Raw genomic sequence first — 8,437 nt, forward strand, 5'->3', positions numbered from 1 at the left:
CTTTCATTTTGAAATTCAAAACATCTAACATCCAAGCTAAATTTTTCACCCCAAATCACATTGCTACAAAACAGCAAACAATGTCTAGAACTCAGTTTTCCCAGAAGTTCATAGAATGTCACATTTCAGTGATCGATAAACATTACTTGAATGAATTAAATGAAGTCTAACTGCTTTTCTACACTGATTAGCAGAGAAATATGTTTACTTGAAGATGATAACAGTGTATTTCTGGGGAAAGTGGAAAACAGAGGAGGCTGTGCTTACAGCCAAAGGTACTTTCTGTACCTTTAGCAAGAAATTGGTTTGATTTGGTTTGGTGGCAGGAGGGGAAAAGCAAGGGACTTGGTTCTGGTGCTGAAAGTTTTTGTTCTCCGGGAGGCAAAACAGAGGTTCTATTCTGTTTAAAGATGGCAGTAAATAAATAGATCTTTGTCCACCACCTGGCATCACTGATCTGTAACGATTAAGGCCCCAAAACTGCACTGTCTAAGGTTGAGCCTAGAACTGGCCCCATCTCTCCCAGCAGAAGGGAAACAAATCCACCCATGCAGTCCTTTCATCTACATATGCATGCTCCATCCCATCTCCCAGTAACACAGTGAGAGGAGAGAGGCAGGGAGGAAAACAGCTTTATCATGTTCACCTTAGAAAACCAGCATTTGGATAATCAGCAGGTAATCAGAGATTTTTTTTTCATTCATTGACTTTCCATTCAAGGTCTGTCATTATTTTGTCCTGTATTTTGGCTGGGATTTTTTTCTGAAGACAAAAGATGAAAAGCATCAAATCCATATTACACTGTGGGATTTCTTCCATTTGGCATAAATAAGCAATGAGGACAATAACAAAGCATTTAAATAATAAAGAAAAAAGTCCTTGTCATTTTCCTTAATTCACAGTAGTACTACTAAATTCAATGCAAGATACTTTATTGATTAACTCAGTGAAGTAGGTACTAGAAATTAGTCTTGCAGGGGGAAAGAATCTGATTTAGGAAAAATTATATTCAAGAGATTCATGTTCATTTTAAACCTCAAAGGGTGACTGATAATGAAAAATTGAGGCCTTAAGCTTCTGATTAAAATTGATTTAGGAGTGGCCTTAGCCAAAGCCAAGGAAATGCAGAAATCCTCATTATCTCTCTCATGTGGTTGTTCCCCAATTAATTAATTAACCCTCATTGTTCCACATAATCCTCCTGCGGTGGAGGAAACTGGTGGAGTTACTTTCATCTTAATGAGAAGGAACTTGAGGCAATGGGATGTGAAATGATCTCTTAGGACAGAGGGAGTCCATGCTGGAACTCAGGACAGGTTGCAGAAGGCTGGGAAGCATCCTGTCCTGCACACAGAAAGGCTTCTCACAGATCAGCAGGTGGCTGCTCTTTCATTTTTATTGTTTTTAATTGACATGCCATAATTGTGCCTATTTGTGGAGTTGATTGTGACATCTCAATACATGTACACATCATCTAACAAGCAGATCAGGGTAATTGGCACATCCATCATCACAAACACTTAAAAATTTCTGTATGCTGATAACCTTCAGAATCATTTTGTGTTAGTCAGCTTTTTGCCACTGTGAGCAAAACACCTGACTAGAACAACTTAGAGGAGGAAAAGTTTGTTTTGGGCTCGTGGATTCAGAGGTCTCAGTTCATGGCCTGCCGACTCAATTGCTGTGGGTCTGAGATAAGGCAGAACATCATGGCAGAAGGGCATGGAGGAGCAAAGCTGCTCAGCTCATGGCCTCTGGGAAGCAGAGGGAGTAAGCAAGGAATCTCTAAAGGCATGTTCCCAGTGACCTACTTCCTCCAGCCACAATCTACCTGTTTACAGTTATCACCCAGGACAGTAGTACTTTCAAATTATTAATCTGTCAAATGAACTAATCCACCCATTAGGTTACAACTCTCATAATCTAATCATTTCACCTCCGCATTGTCTCACACATGTGCTCTTGGGAAACACCTCATCTAAACCATAGCACCTATCTACTTGGTATTTCAAAATATAGTTAATTATTATTAACCAGAGTTATTCTACAGGTTTACAGAACCTTACAAGCTATTCCTCCTTCCAACTGCACCCTTGTACCCATTAATAATCTTCTCTCCATCCACCCATCCCCAACTCTTCCCAGATCCTGGTAACCACTACTCTATTCTCTACTGCTAGGACGCCAACTTTTTAGCTTCCACACACAAACAAGAACATGTGGTATTTGTCTTTCTGTGCCCCAAGTCAGTCTTTCAACTTAAGGCAGGAGGAAGTTAGACTGCCCCAAATTATCTGCTGGTTTTTGAGACAAACAGCCATGATGCCATGTAAGAACCATATTTCCAAATATTGAATATTTGCAAAGGGTTTCAAAGGGAGAGAAAAACTGGAGACACACACATGTACAGAATGATCTTTATCTTCCTATGAATGACTGTATCGAGCTGTTTATTTCCTTGCCTTCTAAAGGAATCTAAAAAATTAAAGTTCAAAACATATTTTCAAAGCATTATGCAGGCAAGGTATTGAGATTGCTCAGCCACATTCACAAATACTCTCAACATTTTTAAATGGTTCTTTCAAGTTGTCTTGAGGGATTGAACTAAATGAATGTTTTGGTAAATATAATACACTACTGGGTCCTAAAGCTCTTTATTTTGAGATTAAGGAGATTGAGAGAAAATATACTCAGAATAAATTCGGAAAACTGGAAGGAATAGGTGCTCTTAATAAGTTGGCTGATAGAGCGTAAAATCCCATCCAAAGAGCAGGAGCAACAGGGCTCTGCACCGTCATCCTCATTCAAATTCATGGAGGAATAAATCAACAGCGTTTGAAGTGCCTGAGAGCAAGTGTGAACGTGACAAGCCCTGAAGGAATCATCGAAGGCATGAAGTCAGCTTTGTGTGGCAGGGTTGTTGGAATCCAGTTTACTTAGTTTTGATCCATTCAGAGGACAGGAATGTGTGCGGCACACGCGTGCGCGCTCTCTCTCTCTCTCTCTCTCTCTCTCTCTCTCTCTCTCTCTCTCTCTCACACACACACACACACACACACACACACACACACACAAACTTTAAGCAGATTTTTTTTTTTTTAGAATTTTTGTCAGATACTCGGGCACTTGGCTGCCACTGCTTCTGTTGGTCCACACGAGCCATCACAGTACTGTAGCTGGTGAACTGTTGGGTTGCAAACAACATGGGCAGATTGCTTCGGTGGTGTTGTCCTCCACTGTACCCCGTGAGTTCTCAGGGTTTAGACCTTGAAATCTTCCCCCTTTTTGTAAATATGATGTTGCTGGGCGAAAGAAAGCTTTCAGCTCCAGTTTAGAGGTATAAAGTTAAAACCCGGCGACACTGGTAAGGAATACAACTGTCCTCCCAGCTGAATTGTGCACACTCCTCCCCTGGAAATTCATATGTTGAAGCCCTAATGCCCCACGCCTCAGAATGTGTCTGTTTGGGGAGATAAAGTTTTAAAGAGGCAATTAAGTTACAGTGAGGAACTTGGGGTGGGCTCAAATCCAATCTGACAGGTGTCCTTACAAGAAGAGGTGATTAGACACACAGAGGGAGCTCAAGGGCACCGCATCTGAAGGAAAGGCTCTGTGAGAACACTACAAAAAGGTGGCCACCTGCAAGCTAAGGAGAGAGGCCTCGGAAGAAAACAGACCCGCTGACACCTAGCCTCCCAAACTATGAGAACCATGAGAAACTAAACTGTGAGAAAATAATTTCTGTTGTTCAAACCATCCATTCTGTGATATTTTGTTATAGCAGCACCAGCAAGTTAATACATGTTTCTGACCCTGCCTGCTGTTTAGCATACATTTAGAACTGAATAGACTTCTTATATCTATGTAATAGGAATTCAAAAATATTTGGGGAATGAATAAATGGCTATTCCTCTCCTTCATAGTTTCCTTATTTTCTAAATGAGGCATAGTCATCCTACCATCACAGGGTTGGAGTTGGAAGAGACTATAAAGAATTTAGAATGTTAGCAGGCAAATGGTAAACTCCATTAAAAAGTTTGTTCTTACGATTTATACTATGAAGCTTTATAATAGTTTTCATTTTTTTGGTGGTTTTATAGGCAGCAATCCTTTAACAAGGCAGTGAGACATTTTCTTGAGTGCTGTATTTTATTTCATGCTGTTCCAAAAGGCCCTGGGCTATTCTTCTCTAACGTACTGAACTGGTTTGCCTATCAGAAAATCTCAGAAATCAGAATGGATGAAGTTGGTCCTATTGCATCCGGCTCATTCTTTAATGGCTGGATTAGGTTGTTTTACAATTAGTCAGTGGAAGGAGAGAACTGCTATTCTTTACCTTCCCCTGTCTCTCCCTCTTGGAATCGCTGTGAATGCATTTGACTCAGAGCCAGCAGGACTTGGACTTGGATGTACTTCAGACTGAGAAGGAGAGAGGCCAAGTTTCCACAACGAAGTTTTAAGTACAGTGAGCAAGAGAACATTCGTGAATTTTGTCTTAACAACTCTTCTGCTATGGACCAGATTTTACCTCTTGCTTAAAAATTGCCTTAGTTTCATGTGATAACCCTTAGCTATTCCCCTTTTCCTCAGAAATAATCTTCCATGGTATAAGACCCCAAGTAAAGGGCACAGGGCCAACTTTTCTGCTCTCTATATTTCATGATTATGAAGCCAGCCTGCTGCATGCTCCATTAATCTCTCAAACCAGTCTCTCAGACTTGGGTTGTGCTGAAGGTGTTTCCAATTTTAACCTGTGTGCCTTCTGTGAGACTTTGTTATCAAACTATCCAGGAGTGCCCCAAGGCCATTTGGTGTCCCTTGTGTCTGTTCCATTTCCTCACTGCATTATTATTAATTTGGGGTTTTCTTGTTGATCATATATGCATTTGCCTATATCTTACATCCCCTATAGGTCGGGAGCTTGTGGAGAGCTTGCTGGGTATTGGTTGTGCTTCCTGTAACCTGTACTCACATATGAGTAGAGAGTGCTTCATGAAGAAATGATGGGATGGGAGCAACTGGTCCCCTGTCCATCTCCACCTTCCATCCTGTCTGTAGTACTTTTTTCTTTATTTTCTCTCTTACAGTATTTTTTCCTGAGTAGTGTAGTTCATCAAAACTGACAATTATGCCATTGAATGGGAAGGCAGATAATAAGAATGTTTAAAAATTTTTAATTTTGAAATGTTGTGCACCACCAGAAATAGCAAACCTGGCAGGCTTAGCTATTAGGGGTGAGGAACACACCACGAAAAGGATGTGTGAGTTCACAGCAGTGGCTGTACAAGGGAAAGTTAAAACAGAAACCAGTGAAGAAAGAGAAATACAGGCATTCTTCCCAACCAGCTATCACCCTGAAAGCAAAGGGTACCAGCCTATAGAGTTGTGAACAGGGTCAGGAAAAAAGTGAATGCAGAAGAAATATAGTAAGTACACCAGCCTTCTGGCCTTTCACTCTGTAAAAGATGCTCTGCCCTGAAACCCACTGATTGCCCACAGGACTTGAAACACACAGGTGATTGTGAACTCCAGAACAGAGGGCCGGCTTCCCCAGAACCCCTTTCTAGGCAACTGGAACTTCCTCCAATGGCCTAACATCATTTTTTTTTTAATGTGATTTTATTAGAATCTTCAAACCATAGAATATTAGAGCTGTGAGTTTGGAGATTTTCTTGAGAGTCTAAAATCCCCTTTTTACAAGAGCCTAGTAACACAAGGTGATGTGAAAATGGGTGATTGCCTACATATAATAGCTAGAGCTTATTTATCTTGTATTTGTTTTCAAGTAAGCTTTTTATTAAGGTACAACATACTCAGATGAAAATGCACAAACCATGAGCATACATCTCACTTGTTTCACAAAGTGAAGACATTGAACCAGGTAACTAGAATTCAGATTACAAATAGAAAATTTGCAGCACCTTAGAACCCCTCACTGTGCATCCTTCCCCTCCTCAGCTAGGGTAACAACTATTGTGATTTCTAATAAGACAGACCAATTTCACCTGTTTTCAAACTTACATAAATGATGCATACAGTAAGATTTATTTAATGCTTTGCTCCTGTCACTCAACAATATGTCTGTGAGATTCATTCATGTTGTTTGCATGTGAAAATAGTTTGTACATTTCTGTTGTTGTCATATAATATTCCATTGGATGAATACACTACAACATTCAATTTCTTTATCCATTATACTGTTATGGATCTATGGGTAGTTTCCAGTTTGGGGTTATCATGCATATTGCCTTGAACATTCTAGTGAATTTTTATTGTTGTTTTAATATATACATATGATTTCTGTTTAATATATATCTCAGAGTGGGGTTCCTGGGTCACAAAATATGCATATGTGAAACTTTAATAGGTAAGTTCAAACAGTTTTACAGTGGTTGGACAAATCAGTGGTGCACACCTGAAATCCCCATGACTCAGAAGGCTGAGGCAAGACCATCTCAAGTTTGAGGCCAGCCTCAGCAACTTAGTGAGACCCTGTCTCAAAAACAAAAAGAAAGAATTGGGGGTATATTAACAGTGTCTCTGGGTTTAATCCCTAGTACCCCAATCCCCCACCACTGCTGAAAGAAACTCCAAGAAAATATATGGGCCAAGGACCAAGCTCAAAGAACTCAACATGGGACACAAATAGGCCACAATTAAGTACTGAAATGTTTGGCAGTAATGTGAAATGTTGGCTTAATGTGTGTTAAATGTTGGTGCTAACTGTTAAATACAAACAGTCCCTAAGTACAGAGAAGAGAGAGATGGCAGAACATAGGTGCTGGCAGTCGGGGAAGCTTCAGAAAAGAAATGAAACTGCTGTTGGGCCTCTAAGGGTAAGATGTTTGCAGGTGGAAAAATCTAGAAGAATATGTCATAGCATTTTCAGTCATGTGCATTCATGTATAACACTAAACAAATATTTTAACATTGACAATGACCTAAATTTCCAGCTTCATCACATAGGATCAGAAACACACAGTACGTGGACCAGCTCACTAAGTGTTTCAGAGAGTTAGTCCCACTCTTTGATGTTTCACACTGTTCTCTTATCTCTTGAGATGGCTGTTTCTTTAGTTGTTTACACCCAAAGAGTGAAATACGCTTTGAAATTAGGGGAGGTTTAAAACACAATTTGTAGAGTGGAGAAATGGATTCAACAAAATGTACTTTCTACTTCTGATTTCAAAATATTGAAATAAATCTCTATTTTTTGTAGTCAATTAAAAGAAATGTTATACAATTAAGTATCACTAGAAAGGTCTTTATGCTTTACTTAGTGGGTATCTTTTTTATCTCTTAAGTAGGAAATATGACAGAGAATGCAGATTGCATTCAAATATTAACTTTCACATTTTGTCTTTAGAAACCAAAGCCTTGGATAACATCTCCCATTAAGAAACTATATCTCCCAGCCTTGTTTGTAACTTAGTGAACCCATGCAACTGAGTTTGGGCCAAAGTGATATAGATACACGTATACTTTGAAACCTACTTAAAAGGCAGTGGATGAAGTTTTCTTGCTCATTCATTCCTGTAGCCTGAGATATGGCTGAAATTCCAGCAGCCACCTTGGACTGCTGTGATCTTTTGAATGAAAGCATAAAAGCAAAGCAAGAAAATAGATCACAAAAAATGGAAACATTTGTGCAACTGCCTTGGACTGTTGATCTTCAGTTGTCTTTTACATAATAAATCTTTGTGAATTTCAACTATTGCCAATGACTCATTATGTTCACAGCTGAACACAGCTCCCTACTGATGCAGATAGTAGAAATATATAATCCATAGTTTCCCAGTCTGCAGATGAAGGCCAATCAGCGAGTCCTGATGTATTTCCCTCTCCATGGGTTTCCCAGTGGAGAATCCCATGGGAATTGCATCTTCCCCCACACATGGCTTCCTGCACTACTCACAAATGTCACTATTGATTTAGTTCTACTTATTTCCCCTTCTCTCAGTTCTGGATTGCTCTCTCCTTATATAAAGATCACAAACTCTGTTATGACCGCCGTATCAGAGACATCCGTGGCAGAAAAGAATTGAGGCACCTTGAGGAGATTCGTGATTATGCTAGCTCAATGTCCCTAAGGCCAAGGACCAAGCTCAAAGAACTCAACATGAGTTGAATGAGAAAACCATTTTCCTCTAGAAAGCCCATGTGTCAGATTGTATTTTCCAAAAATGGCCATAAGAATATCTCTGGTCCCACATGAACTTCCAGAAATTTTTCATTTCCCCCACCAAGATTGGAGACCTCCCTTTGAACCTTGGGAGTTCTTTGTGACCATCCCAATCGATAAAGGATACCAGAAAAGATCCTATGTGGCTTTTCAAGACTGGATCATGAAAGGCCATAAAATTTCTGTCTGATGCTTCCTCTAACTCTGAGTTGCCATGTAATAAGTATGCTGCTTAAAATCACCATGCTGGGAATA

The sequence above is a fragment of the Spermophilus citellus genome, assembly GCF_964194105.1.
Source record: "Spermophilus citellus genome assembly, chromosome: 4".
NCBI classification, from domain to species: Eukaryota; Metazoa; Chordata; class Mammalia; order Rodentia; family Sciuridae; genus Spermophilus; species Spermophilus citellus.